The sequence below is a fragment of the Bos javanicus genome, chromosome 5 (genome assembly GCF_032452875.1).
Source record: "Bos javanicus breed banteng chromosome 5, ARS-OSU_banteng_1.0, whole genome shotgun sequence".
Classification (NCBI taxonomy): domain Eukaryota; kingdom Metazoa; phylum Chordata; class Mammalia; order Artiodactyla; family Bovidae; genus Bos; species Bos javanicus.
The window spans coordinates 69,556,741-69,583,862 of record NC_083872.1 but is presented as its reverse complement, the minus strand read 5'-3'; the positions used below and the strand labels follow the sequence as shown (position 1 = coordinate 69,583,862).

At 45.2% G+C, this 27,122-nt stretch overlaps 1 long non-coding RNA gene across 1 annotated transcript; it reads right to left on the bottom strand.

Moving 5' to 3' along the window:
• Nucleotides 1–842: 842 nt before the first annotated feature.
• LOC133247844 (uncharacterized) lies at nt 843–20,284 on the bottom strand. Its single transcript, XR_009736523.1, has 2 exons — nt 18,467–20,284; nt 843–1,744 (listed from the first exon to the last, which is right to left on the bottom strand). It is a non-coding gene; the product is annotated as an uncharacterized LOC133247844 (long non-coding RNA).
• Nucleotides 20,285–27,122: the final 6,838 nt, after the last annotated feature.

The following is a 27,122-nucleotide window of genomic DNA, read 5'->3' as shown; positions in this document are numbered from 1 at the left end:
TGGTGACACACAGGAGTAGCTGCCCATGAGATATGAGTTTGTTGGGATGGGATGGGCTGTCAGAGAGGCGAAGTGATTTCTGACTTGGCTGTTTGTCTCAGGATGTCCTAGTGGGGTTATTAATTCAGGAAGGGTAAGGAAGAGAGAGGTTGAGGGGTAGGGAAGGAGAAAAAAGAGGGGAGAGGGAAAAGGAGAGAAAGAAAGAGGGGCTTTGCTGTCATGCATAGCCACATTTCTGCCTTGCATGGAGTTCACACCCCTCAAATCCCAGACAGCAGCTCCTCTCCAGAAGCAGTCACTGCCCCTTCAATAAGCCCCTCACAGTACCAACTCTCTCTCCCACCTCAGAGGCTCTGTGTCAAGGCTCCATCCTGACAGATTCCTTCATCAGTCTTGCTTCTCCACTGGACAAGAACCTCTTTGGAGCTGTATTTGAAGCTGTACTAGATGGAATTTGGGACAAGAAGTAAGAAAGGGGGTATTTCTTAGTGATTTAATTCACATGAGTTGCTTCAACTCAGAAATTTCTGAGAGTCAAGTTGACCCTGCCCCCAGCAACCTAAACAGAACACCAGAGGAGCAGAGACCATATGGGAAGAGCAGCCCCTTGAAGCGGGAGTTGAAAGGATTCAGCTCCCATGAGGAGACAGCAGCACCCTATCCTGACTATGGCTATGTCTCGAGTAGTCTCAGCCTGCAGCAGCTTGGAGCAGGGCCTGGGTTCCCAATCAGAGACTGGGCTGGGTCGTGGCAGTGAGAGCACCAGATCCTAGCTACTAGACCAGTGGTCAGTGACAAGGGGCCTGGCCCTTGCAGAAAAGAATTTCCACAAAGACAGAAAGTAGTGAAGCAATTTAAGTATTTATTAGGAGGAAAAAGAGTACAATACAGTACATCTGGAGAGACACACGGGCAGGCTCAGAAGGAGAGTCCCTGAGTTGCTAGGTTGAGCCCTCATGGCAGTTTGAATTACTTTTATGGGATATTTCTTCCAAGTCTCCTTTGGCCAATCATTCTGATTTGCCTGGTTCACAGGCCATATTTAATATATCTCCGGATCCTCCCATGTGTGCACACGCATCTCTTAGCCAAGACGGATCCTACCGAAAAGGCGTCTGAGTAGAACATCCCTTGACATGACTCCCCTTTGGCCTCCAAGGTGCCTTTTCTGCACCTGTGTGGTTGAGGAGGTCTCTTGACTTTGTGGGTCTGTGCAGGGTCCAGCCTCATCCCTTAATTGTCCTGCTATTCTTGTCTTGGAGTTTTGATCAGTAGAGAATAAATTTCCAACTGTTTTACTCTGGGGGGCCCACCTGCCTCCTGCCTCAGGTTGACTATGACAAAAACGGGGGAGCATTCAGAGGAGACATGTTTTCCCCACTCTGTGTGTTCACTGTGGTGAGAGGGGTTCCCCTGACCACACCTGGCCTCTTGTTCCACCTCTCATTATTCCCTGGGGAGACCATGAGTTAGTTGGTGGGCAAACGAGAGCCTTCTGTCTGTTCCTTAAGTGGGTGGTGCTGGTGTGTCAAAGACTAGCAAAGATTAGTTGGTCTCTCTTCTGCATCCTCTTCACCCTAACAGAATGTGCTGTTTGCAGACCCCAGTGTGCTCGCAGGTTGGTTCCTCCGAAGTCCAGTCTGGGTTTGGGGAGTCAACAAGCCCATGTGGGCGGTCACTCAAAAGTGCTCCAGTCATAACGGTGACGGTTCAGCCCCATCCACCTCATGCCTTTGCCTTGGCTCTGAACCCAAAGGGAAAGAAGAGATATTAATTTTGCCCCCTCAAAACCCCAGCTAGCAAAAATGAGAGCTGTGATGATTAATATTATCATTTCCTTGTTTCTGAGGCAAATTTATCAACAACAAAAACTTGGGATTTCCGTCTCCACTGGTTTATTCAGACACATCCCAGTATCCCTGCAAACGGCCTCAAGCTCAGCACTCATGCCCTCACAGCAACCCCTCTGTACTCCTCACCCACAAACACCCCATCCATCACTCCGCACCCACATAGTTTCCTGTCTTCTTAGCACATAAACTCTTCGCTCAGTAACAGGGCACTTACAATCCAAGGTCACTTACCATGCAAAAGAGGCCGCCAGAAAGAATGTTGAGATCCCCATTGTCCCACTGTCTTGGATGAGGCCCTTGTTAAATCAGTTTTGCAAAAGCCTGCCAAGCATTTAGGAGGAGGAAGGGTCTTACCCGTGGGCCTGTGCAGTCCCTGGAGGGTTTGCAGACATTCCTATCCACTGATGTAAGGGGACTGGACAGCAATACAGTGCCACAGGGTGTATGGGATTGTGTGTGCATGCACACAAGTGCCTGTGTGTTGGCAGGAACCCAGGCATCTGTGTCTGTCTGTGCCCAGGCCTCTGACAAGCCCAGTGTCCTTCAGTTTCTAACTAAGAACCAACAGTTGGCAACTTGTAAATTAGCAAAGAAAGGGAGGGAGGAAGTGCTTGCTACAGAATGGCTTACATTGTGCTTGGTAGACAAACTGGGGATTGGGGGACTTGAGAATGTGTTTATTTAACACTTTATTTCACATTAAGGAAGAGGTGACTGGGGACTTCTCTGGTGGTCAAGTGGCTAAGACTCTGCACTCCCAAAGCAGGGAGCCTGGGTTCAATCCCTGGTCTAGGTTTAATCCCTGGAACTAGATCCCATATGCTGCAACTAAGATTTCACATGCTGCAACTAAAGATCCCATGTGCCCCAACTAAGACCTGGCACAGCCAAATAAATTAATAAAAATATTTAAAAAGGAAGAGGTGACTGTACAAAGAATCGGGGTGCTGATGGAGATTATGGGGGAAACCTCAAGCTTCCCCATTGAGAAAATATTTCCTGCCATGTCAGTAAACAAGGATGTCACAGTTATCAGCGATTACAGCTCAGCACAAGCTGGAATTAAGATTGCCAGGAGAAATACCAATAACCTCAGATATGCAGATGACACCACCCTTATGGCAGAAAGTGAAGAGGAACTAAAAGCCTCTTGATGAAAGTGAAAGAGGAGAGTGAAAAAGTTGGCTTAAAGCTTAACATTCAGAAAACGAAGATCATGGCATCCAGTCCCATCACTTCATGGGAAATAGATGGGGAAACAGTGTCAGACTTTATTTTTGGGGGCTCCAAAATCACTGCAGATGGTGATTGCAGCCATGAAATTAAAAGACACTTACTCCTTGGAAGGAAAGTTATGACCAACCTAGATAGCATATTATAAAAGTAGAGACATTACTTTGCCAACAAAGGTCCATCTAGTCAAGGCTATGATTTTTCCAGTGGTCATGTATGGATGTGAGTTGGACTGTGAAGAAAGCTGAGCGCCAAAGAGTTGATGCTTTTGAACTGTGGTGTTGGAGAAGACTCTTGAGAGTCCCTTGGACTGCAAGGAGATCCAACCAGTCCATTCTAAAAGAGATCAGTCCTGGGTGTTCATTGGAAGGACTGATTCTAAAGCTGAAACTCCAATACTTTGGCCACCTCGTGCAAAGAGTGGACTCATTGGAAAAGACTCTGATGCTGGGAGGGATTGGGGGCAGGAGGAGAAGGGGACGACAGAGGATGAGATGGCTAGATGGCATCACCGACTCAATGGACATGAGTTTGAGTGAACCCCAGAAGTTAGTGATGGACAGGGAGGCCTGGCATGCTGCGATTCATGGGGTCGCAAAGAGTCAGACACGATTGAGCAACTGAACTGAACTGAACTGAATGTGAGCCCTAAGGGAACTCAAGAAGAAGAATACCTGTCCTCCAGCAACCATCAGACTATAGCCACTCCCTACAGTGAGCCCTGAGAAGCTCAGGGTATGAAAAATACAGGATACAGGCCCCAAATAGCTGAGGTATATATCAAAGGAATGATTTCAGTGAGCCCAGACTCTTGCATCTTCCCATACATAGAAAAGCGCTAAATCCTTTGACTTGGGTTATCTGGTTTTCTTTAATTAACAATAATCTTTTGATGTTCAGGCTACCTGCCCTTTGTTGCAAAACTTCTATATAACACAGATCCTCTTTTCACCTCTTCAGAGTGGTTCTCTCAGAGTTACTTGAGATGCTGTCTCCCAGACTTGAAGTCCTAAGAATTTCTGCCGAATAAAATATAACTCAACTTTTAGGTTGTGTGTACTTTTTAAGTTGACATTATGCTACGGCATCGCCCCTGCCAGGGGAATTTTATTCAAGGCAATTACACCCTGTCATTCAGTTTGTCTGAGTACATGGGAACCACCATTCTTGCCCATTTCTGTTTATTGCATGTGTCTCTGTGCTCTCTCCTTTGTCTCAAGTTTTGCTATTTTCTTTGTGCCATACCTATGGAATTTAGGGGCTGGTAAGACTTTCAAGGGCAGGGATAGAACTGAATCACTTTGTATCCCAGCACCCAGGACCGGCTAGCATGGGACAGGTGCTCGGGGAGTGTTGATTGCCTAGGAGAAGCATCTTTCTATCTACAATGTGCAGATTCTCGCCTAATCAACAACACAACATTTCAGACTCTCCCAACTGGCTCCACTGTGAATAATCTGATAAACGGCTCCTATTGAAAGCCTGGCTGAACTATCAATGCTCCAGAGAGAGAAAACCATTAGCCAGGATTTTCCCAAGGTTCCCACCATAACAAAGAAGAAAGGAGGTAAAATGGTATTCCATTCCAGAGTTTTCAGATATAGTTTTCTTTAAAAAAAGCAGTCCCTAACACTCTTGACCCCCACCCCTGCTAGATTCATTGCTTGAAGACTCTAGAAGAGTTGACATCTCATTTCACCCCTGGCTTTGTTGAGAGCCAATAAAACAACCAATAATGTGTGGAATGTCTCCATGTTAAAAGAAATAATTGCTATTGTGGACATCATCCATTATGATGTCCAGTGTCCCTTTTCTTTTGCTTTAGGCAAACTCATAAAGAGATGAAGTGAATCCACATGGTATGGAATGGGAGAGAGACCCAAGTCTTTAGCTGAGCAGAAGACAAGAGGTGCCTGTTGATGGCAGAGGATGCTCTCAATAGCCAGGGAAGATTTCAAGTAAATAAGCAGTGACAAAACATATTCAGAAAGGGATAGGTGGCTACAAAAACGTGAGAGGACCACCCACTCAGACAACAGGAAGGAGGGCTTCCTGGAGAAAGTGAGAGCTGAGTGAAGAAGATCATGTAGGAGTTGAAAAGGGTAGGGGTACGGAAAAAGTTCCTTAACAAAGGAAACAGCATGAAAAAAGACAAGAACACTGTTCGTTTGGAGAAAAAGAAGGCAGTTCACTATGTCTGGAATAGATGAGGCAAAAGATGAGAACATAAATGTTAACAGGAGTTCTGAGAATGATCAGAAACATATATTTCTTAATATTTATTTACTTGGCTGTGCTGGGGCTTCATTGTGGCATATGGGATCTAGTTCTGTGACCAGGGATCAAACCGAGGCCCCTGCATTAGAAGCATGGAGTCTTAGCCACTGCACTACCAGAAAAGTCACCAATCAAAAACATTTTGAACTTTATTTCCCCCCCACCAAAAGGTAATATGGTGACATTGAAGAGTTTCAGTAGGGGAATTAACCAATGGAAATTTCCTGGGCTCAATGTGGACACGGATGCATGGATGATGGGTGGGGTGGAGGGGATGTGGGGGGATGTAGAAAGATGCAGTTGCTGTACTGGAAGTGAGGTGACAGTGACCTGGACTAGGAAGGTGGCTCACGGGATTAGGAGAAGCGATGGATCCGAACGATATTTTAGAAGTAGAATCAATGGGACTTGGTAACTAGTTGGGTGGTGATGATTTAGCACCAGATTGAAATAGAAAGGATTCAAGGTCAGCTCCCAGCTTGTGACACTGGGGGTGAGACATTCCCTGGGCCATGATTTCCTGTGGGCAGGGCCACCACTTCTGCTCAAGGACAGTGTTGATGACAGACAGGTTCTCCGGCACTGCTACATGCTAGACCAAGCCTCAGTGCATCTCATGCACTCCGCTCCAGCATCACCGTGTCTGCCACTGGATGGACACACAAACGTACTATTGACAGATCTACCCTGACTTTGGGTGGAGGCAATAGGAAGCTTGCCTAAGCTTCCAGGCCTCAGCCTTGTACCCCAACACAGAAAGCCCTTCTATAGCTATTGCCAGGGATGGGGGTACAGTATATGGAGGAAGGGGGTATCAGGTACTTGCCCAACTATTACTAGAGGAGGATTTTTTTTTTCCTTCCAGTGTTTGTCCCCAAGGAGTTCCAGTCTCTTCATGGGGAAACTAACAGGCACAAATGAGAGGATGGTGAGGTTCAGGTACCTAAGTCTTACTCCAAAATCCCATCATTATTCATCTTTGTAAGCCTAACACAGGCACTAGAAGGAGCAACCCAGGGAGTGGGGAGGGGGTAAGGAAAGGGGATAAGTAAATAAAGGGACCCTCTATCCATAGCAGCAAGGTCTCCCTCCATTTCCCCACCCACTCCTAAAAGGTCCCCACCCAGGCCCTTAGGAGCAGAGTCCTCCTTCCAGCCTTGCAGTGACCATCTGACTCCCCTGTGTCTGTCTCCACAGCAGAATTCCTGATGAAATCCGCTCCCCATCCCCACCCCCCTCGCCCAGAGTGCATTCCTTGGATCCAGTCCTAGCTCTTAAGGAAATTGGCACTTTAGTCCAAGTACTTAAAAATGAGGAAGACAGAGAGAGGAGTATAAAGAAGAGTCGACAGCTGTGCTGTGTGCTTCTCAAGGGCACCATGGACGTTGTATCTTTGTCAGCCGAGAACTTGGAGTTATGTGGACTGCCACCCAGCTTGGGAGTCAAGAAACCCAGTCCCATTCCTGCATGGCTGACCTGTGGGCATCACTATCCCAACCCATCCCACTGCACATACCACAAAGCCTCAAGCCTTGCCTCTAAGAGTCCAGGTATTGGGTTCCTACCACAGGTCCCATGGACCCCTACAACTCCATGCCTCAAATGCAACAGTGTTTCCCAAGGCATTAAATTCACTATACTTACTTGTAATAAGACAAAAAATCCAAAAGGGGAAAAAAAATGTCAAAACTGAAGAGCCCAGGTTTGACAAAGGAGCAGGGAAAACCAGCCCAATGGCTGAGGGGAAACTTCCCTGAGCCACAAGAGCACTCTGCTCTCTACCACTTGGTTGTGAACTCTGCCAGACTCAGGGCTGGGACAGCTCACCCCAACCCTCCCATCGTCTAATGAATGTATCCTCTGCTGAGCCTGCCAGCCCTCCACTCTCCCCACCACCAGGGCTCCTTAGGGGCTGCGTTGTTGACATTTCTCTCCGGGCCCACTCAATGACATGATTATAGGAGAAACAAAGGAAGCATATTTGTAATAAATTCTGAACCAAAAAAAGAAGTCATTAAAAAATTGGGTTTCTCCCCAGTGCCTTTGGCAGAAGAGAGCAAAGAGAGAGATTTGCTCATTGGTTTCAGTATCTTTAGTTTGCTCTCCACTTTTCCTCCCTGCTATGGACTCTTTGTGTCCTCAAAACTCACAAGTTGAAGCCTAACCCCCAATATGAGAGTATTTGGAGGTGGGGCCTTTGGGAGGTCATCAGGTCATGAGGGTGGAGCTTCATGAATGGGATCCCTAAAAGAAAAGACAAGCAAGCAGATCTCTCTCTGGCATGTGAGGACATAAAGTCAGGCTTTTACCATTTACTGAATCTGGAGCCCCTTCACCTTGGACTTCCCAACTTCTAGAACTGTGAGAAACAAATGTTTGCTGTTTAAGCCACCCAGGCTATGGTATTTTGTCATAGCTGCTTGCTAGCCCATGGGCCTAAAGCCTGCCCCCTTCTCCCAGATGCCCAGGAGTTCTAGCTGAAGGACTCTAAGGCAATGGAATTTTGATGCAACATGCAGGCGACAGTGAATAAGGAAGGGGATCTAAAGAAAAGGCTGGAGTGAAGATGCTGCATAGCTTCTAGGGGCCAGTTAACAGGGCTGGGCACCAGTAGATGTTATCTCCTCAACAGGATGTTCACTCTGAGAGGTGTGCAGGCATGCTAAGTCACTTCAGTCATATCCAACTCTACAATCCTATGTACTATAGCCCACCAGGCTCCTCTATCTATGGGGTTCTCCAGGCAAGACTACTGGAGTGGGTTGTCATGCCCTCCTCCAAGGGATCTTCCTGACCCAGGGATAGAACCCGGGTCTCTCATGTCTCCTGCATTGGCAGGTGGGTTCTTTACCACTAGTGCTACCTGAGAGGAAGAGAACCCATTTGCTATCTCATTCCCTGTAAAACTCTATAGTCCAAATCATTGTCTAGTACATAGTAGTTGTTTAATAACTATTTGTTAGATGAATAAGTTAATGAATCTCTTTCAGTCTGTACAGAAACCCTATGGGGGATTATCATACAGATTTGACAGATGAGAAAGCTGACTCTAATAGTCAAATACCCTATCCCATGGATGATGTTTCAGACTTTGAACACAGAAGGACACACAGAGAACATGCAGATAGTTGATACGAACCCAAGGTCCTGATCCATCAAATAGGAAGCTCTTCCTCTCTAAAATGCTCAGAAGGCCACCTTGAGCTTGCTTTGTCTATATGACACTTCAAATATCTACTCCATTCTATTTATGGCAACATACATCTATCCCTGCTTTCTTTGTCCCACCATAACACATGAGATGTGGCACAATCATGGCACTTACTATTCATGACGGCAATTGTTTTCTAACAGTTCATTAGACCATGACTTCCTTGACAGCATCTTGTTTACTGGATGCTGGGGATACTGAGATAGTCTTCACAAAGATTCATGGCATAAATGAATAATTGAATGAATGACTTCATATGAACCCTCCATTTCAAAAAATACTTTTGGTTACATTATTTCATGCAATCTTCATGTGACTTAGTGAGTTATTACTTTTAGTAACCTCAAGTACAAAACTTCCACTTGGAGGTGTAACAGTTGTATGGGAAAACACTTCAAGATGGTGGAGGTAGGTGAGAACCACAGGGCCAGAGATGTTGACCCAGACAACAGAGAAGAACAAAGAATCTTGACTTTGGGTAAGATGTAAGGCAGTGAATATGCTGAGATCAATTAAGAGAAGAGAAAACAGATGATACAAAGAAAAGACTCAGAGAGAAAAGTGAAAATGTTAGTTGCTCAGTTGCATCCAATTCTTTTGCAAGCTCATGGACTGTAGCTTGCCAGGATCCTCTGTCCATGGGATTTTCCAGGCAAGAATACTGGAGTGGGTTGCCACTCTCTTCTCCAGAGCAAAGAGAGAGAAGGACTTAATTAAACGATGAGTGATGCAAGGAGCCAGTGAGACCCTCTCATGTGGGGAGGGTGGCTGAGGGACATTTTAGGGATGGTATAATGCGTACCACCCTTTTGAAGCTGATCAGATTTCTATCATGCAAACCCTCATGTCTTTTTCCCCTGCCAAAACCAAGATGAAAAATAAAAAAAAACAGCAACAAGACACTCTGGTCAATTTTACTCCTCTTATTCTTGCTGCTCTGCAAGCAGGCTGTTCTGGAACTTCCCAGAAGGACCAGGCTCCATACTGGGTCCACATGACACAGAACAGAGACCACATATAAGGAAGCTGGAGCCCAGAATTCAGACATTCAGGAGATTTTTATGAGCTGTGGTAGGAGAGGGGAGAGGTATAAGTGTTAATCACTTAGTCATGTCTGATTCTTTGTAACCCCATGGACTGTAGTCCACCAGGCTCCTCTGTCTATGGAATTCCCCAGACAAGAATACTGGAATGAGTTGCCATTTCCTTCTCCAGGGGATCTTCCCGACCCAGTGATCTATCTCGGATCTCCCACATAGCGGGAAAGGTTCTTTACCATCTGAGCCACCAGGGAAGTATCTCCTTTTCCACTTTCTTTCTGACAGAATGTTCCTAAATTTCTAGCTGGGTCTTTTCTGTGAAGAAACCAAGGCCCAGAGAGGTTAAGGACCTTGTCCAAAGTCACACAGGTAGCAGTTGGCAGAAAAAGATTCTAAACTCAAGCTATACACTTGACCTTAAATCCCTTGCTTCCCTTGCATATCGAGGTTCCTGCACAAAGAACACTGTTAGCACTGACAGGAGGAAGATGGGCCTGAGCCTGACTTTTGGACTGCGCGGCCCAGAACAAATGACCACTCACCATCCCCCCCACCACAGGAGACACCACTATGGTTTGTCCTGACTGTTAACACAAACTCTGGAGGACTTCAGTAAATGCCCGCCCCCGCCCCGCCACACACATTCCCTCGGTACAAGCTCCTGCTCCACAGAGATCTCCTGCTCTAGCTCTCTTGTGTCTGTTTTTGGAGATGGGAAGAAGGGGTGCAGGAGGGCTTGTCCTGGAGCTCTGCAGACAACCCTCCCCCCACCTCCACCCAACAGGCCAGAGCAGCCAGAGGAGCCAACTTGGCAAGCAGAGGCCCCATTATATCTGTCACCGGCCCTCACACACACTCAGGCTTTATTAGGAACAGGCCCAGGCATGAGCAGGCAGGACACTATAGTGGAACGTTCACCCGCCCATCTGCCTGTCCTCTCAACACCCCGGCCTCACACCAGGCAAGGCACTGGCCATGTCTCAGGAGTGGCCAAGCCACTGCAAATGCCCACCTACCTCCCACTAGCCATCATCACCATGGCAATGGCCATCCGGGTAGGCCTGGGAGGCCTGAATGCCTGATGCTCAGCCCAGATTCCAGCAGGGTCTTCCCAGAGCTCCCCTGGCTCCAGCACTGCACCAGGAGAAGCCATGCTCAGCCATTTCTTTGAAATACTGTTCCATGAATGAGTCTGTCCAGCTCCAACCAGGAGTGACTTGAAGAATGCTCACTCTCTCCCACCCAATCCTCTTTCTCCAACACATGATGAAATGCTACAAATCCTCATTAAAGCTTAAATATCTCCTAACTGGGGAAACACTTAAAAGTTTTTTTTATTCAAATGACATTTAATATTTATTAGGCACCTACCATGTTCCAAACACGTTATATACATCTTGTTTAATCCTCACTATAGCCTCACAAAGCAGGTACTATAAACGCAGCCACCAAGGCTCAGAGTGTTGGTCATGCAGCTAATAAACTGGGAGGGAAGTACTTGAACCAGTGGACCTTCTGGCCCCCACTCCCGTGTTTGGCCTACCATACTGTGTAGCCACTAAGGGCAGGTTTTAATGTGGGCTAAAAGGAGGGAGTCTGGGTTTGCTGTGGGCTTGCAGGGTGACAGGTGCTGGGCTGTGGGGCAAGGGACTTTGGGGTGGGACCAGCAAGAAAGGAAAAAGATGAAGAACTAGACTCCAGAGAAAGGTCATGAATTTTCAGAGGATCTGTGGACAGAGTTCAGGGGGCCCATGAACTTGTGGGAACTTTTCATCTTTTTTCTACTAATTGAAACTGAAATGTATTCAGTTATGAATGTGGACCACAAACCACAGGAGCATAAGCAGTTCCTGTGACTTTGCATGAATAGAAATCACAGATTTTTTAATCGCTTTATAGTTCTCACAGTTTTTCAAGATACGATTTTAGACTCATCACCACCTTGAAATTATAGTAGCTATCAGCCCCGCTGCTAATTCTTAAACATAGTAGGTTATTAATAAGGAACCACTTATAGTACTAATTTTAGAAGTTTGGTGTTTTTTAATTGTCTTATTGTATATTTCAATATATTTGGCTTCCTCTGTAACCCTATGTATTTTGCTTTAGTCATTTAGGAAGTAGCAATATATACTATTTTGAGGAGGGTCTATGGGCTTCAACAAATTGCCAAAGACCAATGGCAAGAAAAATCAAGAACTCCTGGTTGGGGAGGTCTAAGATATGGTTTTCCTACTTTAAAACTTTATCCACTCCACCCCTTCCCACCTATGTTTCATTAAATGAACTCTGGCCATGAATTAATTACCTAGGAGGTTTGTTAAAATGTAGATTTCCAGGACACACATCCAAAGTACAAAAACAGAATCTGAAAATTGGAAACTGGGAATCTGCTTCAACCCATTCACCAGTAGAGGTGCTTCCCAGTTGGTTCAGTGGTAAAAACAACAGCAACAAAAACAAAACAAAACAAAAACAAATCTGCCAGTCAATGCAGATGTGGGTTTGATGCCTGGATTGGGAAGATCCTCCAGAGAAGAGAATGGCAACCCACTCTAGTATTCATGCCTGGAAAATTTCATGGACAGAGGAGCCTGGCAGACTACAATCCAGGGGGCTGCAAAGAGTCACAGATGACTGGGCACCCATGCACACACAGGATAGGTGCCCTGTATGATGCCCCTTCATGGATGTGGTCCCTTGGGGTGGGCTCGACACCCACCCCCAACCTTGTGCAAGTAGGAAAAGTCTACAGGGCTTCACCTGGGGATCTTATCCTCCAGGTGATTTCCAGTACTCACTAAAGTATCTCAGTGAGGAAGAAAGGATAAGTCATTGCTTTTTGTGTTGGTTTGTGGGGTTTTTTGGCACTGGCTTTTTTTTGAGGGGGTGGGTTGTGGGGTTGGTTTTTATTTTTTGCCTTTTTTCTTGCATTTTAGGGGATTTTTGTTTCTCGGGGCTGCCATAAGACATTATCACAAACTAAGATGGCTTAAAACAATAGAAATGTATTTATTCTCTCACAGTTCTGGAGGCGCAAGTCCAAAATCGAGGTGTCTGCAGGATTGGTGCCTACTAAAGTTTCTGAAGGAGAGCCTGTTCCATGCTTCTCTGCTAGTTTCTGGTGGTTGCTGGAAATCCTTGGTCTTCCTTAGCTGGTAGATAGATCACTCCACGGAGAAGGCAATGGCACCCCACTCTAGTACTTTTGCCTAGAAAATCCCATGGACGGAGGAGCCTGCTAGGCTGCAGTCCATGGGGTCGCTAGAGTCAGACACAACTGAGCGACTTCATTTTCACTTTTCACTTTCATGCATTGGAGAAGGAAATGGAAACCCACTCCAGTGTTCTTGCCTGGAGAATCCCAGGGACGGGGAGCCTGGTGGGCTGCTGTCTATGGGGTCACACAGAGTCGGACATGACTGAAGCGACTTAGCAGCAGTAGCAGCAGCATATCACTCCAGCCTCTCTCTTCATCTTCACTGGCATTCTCCCCTGTGTGTCTCTGTCTTTGTGTCAATAAATCTAAGTTGTCCTGTTCTTAGGACACTAGCCATAATGAATGTAGGGCCCTCCCTAATCTAGTATGACATCTTAACTTGATTACACCTGTGAAGACCCTATTTCTAAACAACATTGCATTCACAGGCTACAGATAGACATGAATTAGCAAGGGGCACTGTTCAATCTAGTATGGCTGTGTGATGTTTTGTTTGTTTCAAATACCTACATCTAACCTTCCTCCCATCCAGGGGGAAACTATTAACCTAAAACAATGGTTCTCAGGGCTAACCTGGTGGTCCAGTGGTTAAGAAACCACCTTGCAGTGCAAGGGACATCAGTTCAATCCCTGGTCTAGGAGGCTCCCACACTCCAAGGTGCAGCTGAGCCTGTGTGCCACAACTACTGCAGCCCGCTTGCCTACAGCCGATTCTCCAAGAGCAAGAGAAGCTACTGCAATGAGAAGCCCACACACACAACCAAGAGTAGCCCCAGCTCACCACTGGAGAAAGTCCCCGTGCAGTAACAAAGACCCACTACAGCCAAACCATAAAATAAATAAATAAATAAACCTTTAAATTAGAAAACAGAACAATGGTTCTCAAAGCATGGTATCCAGAATTTACCTTGTCTGCGACCATATTAGAAATGCTATTATCCGGCCTCTAGAATCAGAACTCTGAGGTGGGGCCCAGTGATCTGTGCTCTAACAAGTCCTCTGAGAAATTTGGATGCCTTTTCAAGCTTGAGAACCTTTGCTCTCTGAGCAGGGGCATCTGGGTGAATCTTCCCTTCAGGCTGAATCATCCATTTATTTCACAAACACTTAGATGACAGTGTTAGCTACTGGGGATGCCCCAGGTGCAAATCCCAGTCTCTACACACTGGGAGCTCTCATTCTAATGGTAGATGGATGCACAAGACCAGATATCTGACATGTACTGGGCTGCAGCATGTGTAATGGTCAGCAATCATCTGTGACCACAAAACAGGCAGTTCCACATGGCTCATCGCTAAAAAGCGATGAGTTTCCAGGGTGCTGCAGAAGTCTCTCAAGAGACATGAACACACAGCCTAGGGCTGGAGAAATGACTTGAGGAAGTCCTCACGAACAAAGGAGGGGAGGAATGTGCAGACAGGAAACCGCACACGCAGAATGGAGGCTTCCACAATCTTCCAGGCTGACCCTCCCCACCTGCTGTCTTTGCCACAGGCCACTCCACAGTCATCTGGGTCTCAATAAACAAAGCTGCATCTAGATACCAGGCATTAACACACTGGAACCTCCACTGGGAATGGAGCAAGCAACTGTCAAAGAAGGAAGGTATAGATAAGAGTGGAGAGAAGAGGTTCAGAAACCCTGGGGGATTCTCAGAAACAGGGCCAACCTAACTCATCAGTTTACCATTAGTCAAATGAGACACCACCAACACACAGGTTCTCAGGGTTCCAAAAGGAAGACCTAAGGGAGGAAGAATGCAGAGTTGAAGCTATAGCTGTAAAACTGCAAAGAAGATGGGAGACAAGGTAGGCCTACCCCTACATGAGGGTCACCTGGTTCGTAAGAGAATGACTACATCTCAGGATTGATACTGCAGGAGATGAGGATGAGTGGGGAGTGCAGAAATGGAAAGGACCAAAACTGGGTCAAGAAAAGGGAGGCACTGGAGTCTCTGGGCCATGCTCAGAAGTACGGTGCCCACAGACAATAGGCCACCATGGAAGTGAGCATCCCGTGTGGACAGGACAGAGGAGCCACCTTAGCTACTGTGTCAGTGTGGGGCCTACAAGTCATCTATTGATCACCCAGGAGAAAGTCACTTGCCTGTGACCTCAGATTTACCTGAGCCCCAAACTTTCCTTGTAGCATACTCCTATTTTTTTAACAAGCTGGCTCACATGTAAACCCCACTGAAGCCAAGAGTAGGTAGGGTAGAAAAGTCCCAGAAGTAAACCTTAGGGAAAGATGGGCAACGGGGAAAGATGTGCTCAGTCACTCAGCCATGTCTGACTGTGGCCCCATGGACTGTAGCCTATCAGGCTCCTCCATCCATGGGATTTTCCAGGCAAGAATACTGGAGTGAGTTGCCATTTCCTACTCTAGGGGATCTTCCTGACCCAAGAATCAAACCCGAGTCTCTTTTGTCTCATTGGTAGGGGGGTTCTTTACCACTCACCACCTGGGAAGCCCAACTCTCCTCCAGACTCTACCCTAAATTCTTGACTTATGTCATGTCATCCTCACAACATCCCTGCTACAAGGGGCCATATACCCCACCTTTAAAGGAGAAAGTCACCCTCAGAGACTGTAGGTAACCCAAGATCACAGAGCTAAAGTGATGACAAATTCAGAGAAGTGGTTCCATCTTGTTCTTGCTAGAAGACTCAAAGAATGAAAAGCTCATTTTTCTCTTTTTCTGAACAACCAACCAAGGGGAAAAAAAATCTAACATAATTTTTGTTTACTTTGGTTTTCTGCTTTTCTGGCTGATTGGTTGGTTTGTTTGGCTTTTAAGAAAGGCTTAAAGAACTTAGTTACCAAAAGGGAAAGGTGGAGAGGGATAAATTCAAAGGTTGGGATTAACACATTCACGTTGCTATATTTAAAATAGATAATCAACAAGGACCTACTGTACAGCACATGGAACCCTACTCAATATTTTATAATAACCCCTGTATAGGAAAAGAATCTGAGAAAGAATGAATATATGTATGTATACCTGAATCAGTTTGCTGTACACTGGAAAACCAACACAACATTGTGAATCAACTATAGTCCAATATAAAATTTAAAAATTTTAAATTTTAATTTAAAAAAAAGGCTTAAAGAGATGAGAAAACTGTGCTGAGGGAACCTGTTTTAATAAGGGTAGGAAGACAGACGAGAGGTGACTCCGCCTAAGGGGCTACATGTCTTCCCTGAGACTGAGACGGGAAAGGATCAGTAGTTTGCATGCCCCTGAGGGTGGAGACCTTCAGCCTGGAATGGTGGGGGGTGAGAATGACTGAGAGGTGTGCCTGGGAAAATGTCAGCCCACTTGCCTCCGGAGAGCCCTGCCAAGACCCCAGACCAGGCTTGTGATGGAGGAACATGGTGGCTACCTTCAAAATGGTGCAGACCACGAGCCAGAATTTCTCAGCCATGGACCCAACACCTCAAACTTGCCCCTGTCTTGCTGAGTTCCCTAATTCCCAGGGTTTCCTATGTTCCCAAGAATGAGAGAAAGCACCCTTAGCACCACACCTCCCCAAAACACATTAACTAAGAATAAGTTTCCTGCCAGCCGTGGCAGGTGGGGGACGAAGCCCGATTTAAATGTTTTAGAAAAATAAAGAAAACGTGTGGCCGCTCACACCCAAGTGTTTCAGAGCAAATCCTCCTGGGTTCCAGCTGGTGAGCAGCCGTATTAAGCATCCAACCTTCCCCATCGTCCCTCAAAAGAATCAGGGGCATACGGAGCCCCTGCCCCCATAAAGAAGCGATCCTTTCCATACTCAAGCCATCACTTCTGGCTCAGGGCTCGGAAGGCACTGCAGCTGGTGAACGTGCAGTAATGAGGTCGAGCGCGCCTGAAAGATGATAACAATAATTTCTATTTCTCCACCACCCTCCATCCCCTCATGAGTTTTGCAGATTTTACAGCCATGACTCACCTCCGCTACTGCGGCGGGGTTGCTCAAGGGAGCGCACGCTCACAGCACGCTAAATCTAGGCAGAACATGAAAAGAAAGAAAGAAAGAAAAACCGCACACCCTGGCTAATTACAAGAGAAACGCTCCCCGTCACGCGCCGTCCAGCTGACTTCATGCCTGGGCGGCAGAAATGCGATAAAACTCCCAAGTTGGTCCTTAGAATTTCAAGAGTCAGATGGTTCAGCCATGATCTCACAGCCGGTGGCCCTGAGCCAGGCTTTGAAATATGACCTAAGAGGGGGCTGGTGACCGAGGGGCCTTTTCTGGCAGGGATCATCCTAAATCAATTTTCCTATGAGGTTGCATCCTTCTCTGGCTGCCCAGCAAGGCCTCCCCACTTGCAGCTGCTGGCATGACCGGGTGGTGGGGGCCACCTAACAGCCCAATGGTTTCACAGAGGGTCCAGATTTCTCTATTCCTATGGTGATGCTCTCTGTACTGGGCACTTGGCCCTCAGCCCGACGCACTCAGGTGGTGCTATTCAACGCCATTCAATCAGCAAACATCTGCTTGGAGGCATGAGAGCATGGTGCCTGTGAGTTTGGATTAAGAAATACTATGGATTTGTATTCTGCCTCTCTCTAACTGCATGAATGCAGGCAGGTGATTTCACCTGAGCCTCATTTGTCATTGGAGGAACCTCACATATCAGATGTGGGCCATTATATAGTGCCTGACAGTAGGGACGATTATACCCCACCAATAATACTGTTTCCTCTCTAGCAGCAAAGTGCACCAATTCCAGGAGCAGCAGCAGGTTAGGAATGTTCTATGAAAGGTGTGAATATGCATGGCGAGGGCGAGTTCCCCACCAGTCGTGGCATCAGGGGCAATGTCTGAACCCGGCTTTGAAGGACGGGGCCAATGTGGTGACCTTACAGTGGGAGCAGCAGGAAGAGATGCTCAGGGGAAATACAGGGGAAACACAGCATTTGTTCAGGGAGCAGCAGGCTGGCTCTTGGGGTATCGAGATGGGGAAGCAGAGCAGAGTCACGCGGGGGAGCCTCCAAATTCCAATATAAGGGGTAGGAACTCCTCTTCTTTTAGGTCTCCAAGTGTGATTCATGGGCTGTTGTAAGCAGAAGCAGGGGTGGGAGATGCCCATGAGGAAGTTACACCAGCCACCAGAAATTTGAAAGGAGGATCCGGGGCTGGAAGCAGGGACAGGGCAAAGGAAATGAAATGATGAGGGTTGGAGAAAATGAACCACAGGATGTGGGAGATTCACATTCTAAGTAGAGGAGCAGGATGAGAGAAAGAAAACAAACCAAGACGAAACTGGGATTTCAAGCCTAAGGAAGGAGCGACAGAAGACCAGCTGGAGCATATCAGATTGAGGACAAAAAAGATGCACCCTGAGTCTGGGGTAGTGGGAAGGCTAGGGGAGACCCCTTCTCCTGCCTCTTTCCTCTCCCATCCCTAAAAACCTATTCTCAGGACCTCAATCAAACACAAAAGCAATGGCCAAGACTACCTTGAAGCCATCCAGGTTGCAAGAACCTTGGGTCCTGAGTTCTTTCTGGCTCCTCTTGAGGCTGGTCCCACCAGTGATGCTGAATGAGGACTTGACCCATCACCCAACACCTTCCCTTGAGGGAGCATTTCATGTAGATGGTCTCATTCCACCCTCCATAACACTGTGAAGTGGGCACACTCACCTCCCCTGTCTCACACAGAAGGAACTGAGTCTGTGAGCATCCAGACGTGTAGGTCCCACACCAGCAAGCAGCTTGAGGCTCCAATGCAGGCCCTTGGAGGCCACATCTGCTCCACTGCACACAGATCACACAGAGGAGAAAACCCAAGGGTGAGAAGATTGAAACCCAAGTCTGTCCAAAGGCCAAAAGCTCAAGTACAATCATTGTCATGAAATGAACATGGTGGTGGTGGCTCCTTATAGTGAGTGAGACACTGGGTCCAGCATCTCGGAGGAAGCAAAGTGTCAGTTGAGACCTCCTCCCTCAAACACCTGCAGCTTCATGAAGCAGACAAGACTCCCAGCCAAACAAAACATGCTAGCAGAATGAGTAAATGAGCCTCTCCTTGTGTTTACTTCACGGCACTTACCTCTAACTGAATTTACCCTTCTTAGCTAACTGTGTGTTTACTGAGTGTCTTCCTGCATTGGCAATGACCAAGAGCAGCTGTTTCTGGTAACTCCCCAGTGTCTAGAAAAGTGCCTGAAACCTAGCTGGCACTTTGTAAATATTAATATTTGTTAAATGAACACCAAGCATGTGGCCAGGCAGGAAAGTGGAAGTGAAGCTGAGAGGAGCAAAAGATGGTCTTAAGACTTCACTGATGCTGGGAAAGACTGAAGGCCGGATGAGAAGCAGGCGACAGAGGATGAGATGCTTGGATGGTATTGTCGACTCAGTGGACATGAGTTTGAGCAAAATCTGGGAGATCGTGGAGGATGGAGGAACCTGGTGTGCTGCTGTCAATGTGGTTGCGAACAATCAGACACAACTGAGTGACTGAACAACAGAGACTTCACAGTAAGGAAGAGTAAGAAGGATTTGAAGTTCAGGATGTAAGCGAGAAGAGAGAAAGATGTAGGTAAATATAGATATTGAGGAGGAGAGCATCATTGCTCTTCACCTTTCCCCTTCTCATCCTAGCACACCTGCCCCTGTCCCTTCTCACCAACCCCAGATCCATTCCCTCCTTTATCTCCAAAACAGATGAAACAGCTAACACCAAAAAAGATGTCCTTTCCATCATAGGGGATTGGAATACAAAAGTAGGAAATCAAGAGATACCTGGAAAAGATTGAAGGAAAAAGGAGACAGGAGCAGCACAGGATGAGATGGTTGCATGGCATTACCGAGTCAGTGAACATCAGGTCAGCTCAGTCGTGTCTGACTCTTTGTGACCCCATGGACTGCAGCATGCAAGGCCTCCCTGTCCATCACCAACTCCCAGAGTTTTACTCAAACTCATGTCCATTGAGTCAGTGATGCCATCCAACCATCTCATCTTCTGTCATCCACTTCTCCTCCTGCCTTCAATGTTTCCCAGCATGAGGGTCAGCATGAGTCAGTTCTTCTCATCAGGTGGCCAAAGTATTGGAGTTTCAGCTTCAACATGAGTACTTCTGATGAATATTCAGGACTGCTTTCCTTTTGGATGGATTGGTTGGATCTCCTTGCAGTCCAAGGGACTTTCAAGAGTCTTCTCCAATACCACAGTTCAAAAGCACCAATTCTTCAGTGCTCAGCTTTCTTTATAGTCCAACTCTCACATCCATACATGACCACTGGAAAAACCATACCTTTGACTAACAGACCTTTGTTGGCAAAGTAATGTCTCTGCCTTTTAATGTGCTGTCTAGGTTAGTCATAACTTTCCTTCCAAGGAGTAAGCATCTTTCAATTTCATGGCTGCAATCACCATCTGCAGTGATTTTGGAGCCCCCAAAATTAAATTCTGTCACTGTTTCCACCGTTTTCCCATCTATCTGCCATGAAGTGATGGGACCACATGCCATGACCTTAGTTTTCTGAATGTTGAGCTTTAAGCCAACTTTTTCACTCTCCTCTTTCACTTTCATCAAGAAGCTCTTTAGTCCTTCTTCACTTTCTGTCATAAGGGTGGTGTCATCTGCATATCTGATGTTATTGATATTTCTCCTGGAAATCTTGATTCCAACTTGTGCTTCATCCAGCCCAGCATTTCTCATGGTGTACTCTGCATATAAGTTAAATAAGCAGGGTGACAATATACAGCCTTGATGTACTCCTTTGCCTATTTGGAACCAGTCTGTTGTTCCATGTCCAGTTCTAACTGTTGCTTCCTGACCTGCATACAGGTTTCTCAAGAGGCAGGTCAGGTGGTCTGGTATTCCCATCTCTTTCAGAATTTTCACAGTTTATTGTGACCCACACAGTCAAAGGCTTTGGCATAGTCAATAAGTCAAAAATAGATGTTTTTCTGGAACTCTAGTCCTTTTTTAATAGTCTAACAGATGTTGCCAATTTGATCTCTGTTTCCTCTGCCTTTTCTAAAACCAGATTGAACATCTGGGAGTTCATGGTACTGTTGAAGCCTGGCTTGGAGAATTTTGAGTATTACTTTACTAGCATGTCTGACAAAATGTGGTCCACTGGAGAAGGGAATGGCAAACCACTTCAGGATTCTTGCCTTGAGAACCCCATGAACAGTATGAAAAGGCAAAAAGATAGGACACTGAAAGATGAAATCCCCAGGTCAGTAGGTGCCCAATATGCTACTGGAGATCAGTGGAGAAATAATTCCAGAAAGAATGAAGGGATGGAGCAAAAGCAAAAACAACACCCAGTTGTGGATGTGACTGGTAATAGAAGCAAGGTCCGATGCTGTAAAGAGCAATATTGCATAGGAACCTGGAATGTTAGGTCCATGAATCAAGGCAAATTGGAAGTGGTCAAACAGAAGATATCAAGAGTGAACGTCAACATTCTAGGAATCAGAGAACGAAAATGGACTGGAATGGGTGAATTTAACTCAGATGACCATTATATCTACTACTGTGGGCAGGAATCCCTTGGAAGAATTGGAATAGCCATCATAGTCAACAAGAGTCCAAAATGCAGTACTTGGATGCAGTCTCAAAAACGACAGAATGATCTCTGTTTCCAAGGCAAACCATTCAGTATCACGATAATCCAAGTCTGTGTCCCGACCAGTAACACTGAAGAAGCTGAAGTTGAACGGTTCTATGAAGACCTACAAGACCTTTTAGAATTAACACTCCAAAAAGATGTCCTTTTCATTATAGGAGACTGGAATGCAAAAGTAGGAAGTCAATCCACCAGAAAATTACTAGAGCTAATCAATGAATATAGTAAAGTTGCAGGATATAAAATTAACACTCAGAAATCTCTTGCATTCCTATACACTCACAATGAAAAAACAGAAATTAAGGAAACAATTGCATTGACCATTGCAACGAAAAGAATAAAATACTTAGGAATATATCTACCTAAAGAAACAAAAGACCTATATATAGAAAACTATAAAACACTGGTGAAAGAAATCAAAGATGACACTAGTACATGGAGAAATATACCATGTTCATGGATTGGAAGAATAAACAGAGTGAAAATGAGTATACTACCCAAAGCAATCTATAGATTCAACGCAATCCCTATCAAGCTACCAATGGTATTTTTCACAGAGCTAGGACAAATAATTTCACAATCTATATGGAAATACTAAAAACCTCGAATAGCCAAAGCAGTCTTGAGAAAGAACAATGGAACTGGAGGAATCAACCTGCCTGACTTCAGGCTCTACTACAAAGCCACAGTCATCAAGACAGTATGGTACTGGCACAAAGACAGAAATATAGATCAATGGAACAAAGTAGAAACCCCAGAGATAAATCCACGTACCTATGGACACCTTTATCTTTGACAAAGGAGGCAAGAATATACAATGGAGAAAGACAATCTCTTTAACAAGTGGTGCTGGGAAAACTGGTCAACCACCCGTAAAAGAATGAAACTAGAACACTTTCTAACACCATACACAAAAATAAACTCAAAATGGATTAAAGATCTAAACATAAGACCAGAAACTATAAAACTCCTAGAGGAGAACATAGGCAAAACACTCTCCAACATAAATCACAGCAGGATCCTCCATGACCCACCTTCCAGAATATTGGAAATAAAAGCAAAAATAAACAAATGGGACCTAATTAAAATTAAGAGATTCTGCACAACAAAGGAAACTATAAGCATCGTGAAAAGACAGTCTTCAGAATGGGAGAAAATAATAGCAAATGAAGCAACTGACAAAGAATTAATCTCAAAAATATACAAGTAACTCCTGCAGCTCAATTCCAGAAAAATAAACGACCCAATCAAAAAATGGGCCAAAGAACTAAACAGACATTTCTCCAAAGAAGACATATAGATGGCTAACAAACACATGAAAAGATGCTCAACATCACTCATTATCAGAGAAATGCAAATCAAAACCACTATGAGGTACCATTTCACGCCAGTCAGAATGGCTGCGATCCAAAAGTCTACAAGCAATAAATGCTGGAGAGGGTGTGGAGAAAAGGGAACCCTCTTACACTGTTGGTGGGAATGAAAACTAGTACAGCCACTGTGGAGAACAGTGTGGAGATTCCTTTAAAAACTGGAAATAGAACTGCCATACGATCCAACAATCCCACTGCTGGGCACACGCACTGAGGAAACCAGAATCTAAAGAGACACGTGTACCCCAGTGTTCATCGCAGCACTGTTTATAATAGCCAGGACATGGAAGCAACCTAGGTGTCCATCAGCAGAAGAATGGATAAGAAAGCTGTGGTACACATACTCAATGGAGTATTACTCAGCCATTAAAAACAATACATTTGAATCAGTTCTAATTAGATGGATGAAACTGGAGCCTATTATACAGAGTGAAGTAAGCCAGAAAGAAAAACATCAATACATAATATGTATAATAACGCATATATATGGAATTTAGAAAGATGGTAACAATAACCCTTGAGAAACCTATATGCAGGTCAGGAAGCAACAGTTAGAACTGGACATGGAACAACAGACTGGTTCCAAATAGGAAAAGGAGTACATCAAGGCTGTATATTGTCATCCTGCTTATTTAACTTACATTCAAAGTACATTATGAGAAATGCTGGGCTGGATGAAGCACAAGCTGGAATCAAGATTCCCGGGAGAAATATCAATAACCTCAGAAATGCAGATGACACCACCCTTAAGGCAGAAAGTGAAGAGGAACTAAAAAGCCTCTTGATGAAAAGTGAAAGAGGAGAGCAAAAAAGTTGGCTTAAAGCTCAACATTCCGAAAATTAAGATCATGGCATATGGTCCCATCACTTCATGGCAGACAGATGGGAAAACAGTGGAAATAGTGGCTGGCTTTATTTTTCTGGGCTCCAAAATCACTGCAGATGATGATTGCAGCCATGAAATTAAAAGACGCTTCCTCCTTGGAAGGAAAGTTATGACCAACCTAGACAGCATATTAAAAAGCAGAGACATTACTTTGCCAACAAAGGTCTGTCTAGTCAAGGCTATGGTTTTTCCAGTGGTCACGTATGGATGTGAAAGTTAGACTGTGAAGAGGGCTGAGCGCCAAAGAATTGATGCTTTTGAACTGTGGTGTTGGAGAAGACTCTTGAGAGTCCCTTAGACTGCAAGGAGATCCAACCAGTACATTCTAAAGGAGATCAGTCCTGGGTGTTCATTGGAAGGACTGATGCTAAAGCTGAAACTCCAGTACTTTGGCCACCTCATGCGAAGAGTTGACTCATTGGGAAAGACTCTGATCCTGGGAGGGATTGAGGGCAGGACAAGAAGGGGACGACAGAGGATGAAGATGGCTGGATGGCATCACCGACTCAATGGACATGAGTTTGAGTGAACTCCGGGAGTTGGTGATGGACAGGGAGGCCTGAGGTGCTGCAGTTCATGGGGTTGCAAAGAGTTGGACACGACTGAGTGACTGAACTGAACTGAGCTGAACGATAACCCTGTATGCGAGACAGCAAAAGAGACATAGATGTACAGAAGTCTTTTGGAGTCTGTGGGAGAGGGCAAGAGTGGGATGATTTGGGAGAATGGCATTGAAACATGTATATTATCATATGTGAAACGAATTGCCAGTCCAGGTTTGATGCATCATACAGGATGCTTGGGGCTGGTACACTGGGATGACCCAGAGGGAGAGTATGGGGAGGGAGGTGAGAGGGGGGTTCAGGATGGAGAACACATGTACACCTGTGGCAGATTCATGTCAATGTATGGCAAAACCAATACAATATTGTAAAGTAATTAGTCTCCAATTAAATAAATAAACATATTTTTAAAAAGTAGAAAGTCAAGAAACACCTGGAGTAACAGGGAAATTTGGCCTTGGAGTACAGAATGAAGCAGGGCAAAGGCTAATAGGGTTTTGGCAAGAGAACACACTGGTCATAGCAAACACCCTCATCCAACAATACAAGAGAAGACTCTACACATGGATATCACCAGATGGCCAACACTGAAATCAGATTGATTATATTCTTTGCAGCCAAAGATGAAGAAGCTCTATACAGTCAGAAAAAACAAGACCGGGAGCTGACTGTGGCTCAGATCATGAACTCCTTATTGCCAAATTCAGACTTAAATTGAAGAAAGTAGGGAAAACCACTCGACCATTCAGATATGACCTAAATCAAATCCCTTATGATTATACAGTGGAAGTGAGAAATAGCTTCAAGGGATTAGATCTGATAGAGTGACTGATGACTATGGATGGAGGTTTGGAACACTGTACAGGAGGCAGGGATCAAGACCATCCCCAAGAAAAAGAAATGCAAAAAAGCAAAATGACTATCTGAGGAGGCCTTACAAATAGATGTGACAAGGAGAGAGGTGAAAAGCAAAGGAGAAAAGGAAAGATATATCCATTTGAATGCAGAGTTCCAAAGAATAGCATGCAGAGATAAGAAAGCCTTCCTCAGTGATCAGTGCAAGCCTTTCCTCAGTGTTTACAGGAAAACAGTAGAATGGGAAAGACCAGAGGTCTCTTCAAGAAAATTAGAGATAGCAAGGGAACATTTCATGCAAAGATGGGCTCAATAAAGGACAGAAATGGTATGGACCTAACAGAAGCAGAAGATATTAAGAAGAGGTGGCAAGAATACACAGAAGAACTGTACAAAAAGATCTTCATGACCCAGATAATCAGGATGATGTGATCACTCACCCAGAGCCAGACATCCTGGAATGTGAAGTCAAGTGGGCCTTAGGAAGCATCACTATGAACAAAGCTAGTGGAGGTGATGGGATTCCAGTTGAGCTATTTCAAATCCTGAAAGATGATGCTGTGAAAGTGCTGCACTCAATATGCCAACAAACTTGGAAAACTCAGCAGTGGCCACAGGACTGGAAAAGGTCAGTTTTCATTCCAATCCTGAAGAAAGGCAATGCCAAAGAATGCTCAAACTACAACACAACTGCACTTACCTCACACACTAATAAAGTAATGCTCAGAATTCTGCAAGCCAGGCTTCAGCAATATGTAAACTGTGAACTTCCAGATGTTCAAGCTTGTTTTAGGAAAGGCAGAGGAACCAGAGTTCAAATTGCCAACATCCTCTGGATCATCGGAAAAGCAAGAGAGGTCCAGAAAAACATCTATTTCTGACTTATTGACTATGCCAAAGCCTTTGATTGTGTGGGTCACAATAAACTGTGGAAAATTCTGAAAGAGATGGGCATACCAGACCACCTGACCTGCCTGTTGAGAAATCTGTATGCAGATAAGGAAACAATAGTTAGAACTGGACATGGAACAACAGACTGGTTCCAAATAGGCAAAGGAGTACATCAAGGCTGTGTATTGTCACCCTGCTTACTTAACATATATGCAGAGTACATCATGAGAAACGCTGGGCTGGAGGAAGCACAAGCTGGAATCAAGATTGCCAGGAGAAATATCAATAACCTCAGATATGCAAATGACACCACCCTTATGGCAGAAAATGAAGAAGAACTAAAGGGCCTCTTGATGAAAGTGAAAGAGGAGAGTGAAAAAGTTGGCTTAAAGCTCAACATTCCGAAAACTAAGATCATGGTATATGATCCCATCACTTCATGGGAAATAGATGGGGAAACAGTGGAAATAGTGCCTGACATTATTTTTCTGGGCTCCAAAATCACTGCAGATGATGATTGCAGCCATGAAATTAAAAGACACTTACTCCTTGGAAGGAAAGTCATGACCAACCTAGATAGCATATTAAAAAACAGAGACATTACTTTGTCAACAAAGGTCCATCTAGTCAAGGCTATGTATGGTTTTTCCAGTGGTCATGTATGGATGTGAGAGTTGGACTATAAAGAAAGCAGAGTACCTAAGAATTGATGCTTTTGAACTGTGGTGTTGGAGAAGACTCTTGAGAGTCCCTTGGACAGCAAGGAGATCCAACCAATCCATCCTAAAGGAGATCAGTCCTGGGTGTTCACTGGAAGGACTGATGTTGAAGCTGAAACTCCAGTACTTTGGCCACCTGATGTGAAGAGCTGACTCATTTGAAGAGACCCTGATGCTGGGAAAGATTGAGGGCAGGATGAGAAGGGGACGACAGAGGATGAGATCGTTGGATGGCATCACTGACTCCATGGACATGAGTTTGGGAGTTGGTAATGGACAAGGAGGCCTGGCATGCTGCAGTCTATGGGTCACAAAGAGTCAGACATGACTGAGCGACTGAACTTAACTGAACTTACTAGTGTGTGAGATGAGTACAATTGTGCGGTAGTTTGAGCATTCTTTGGCATTGCCTTTCTTCAGGATTGG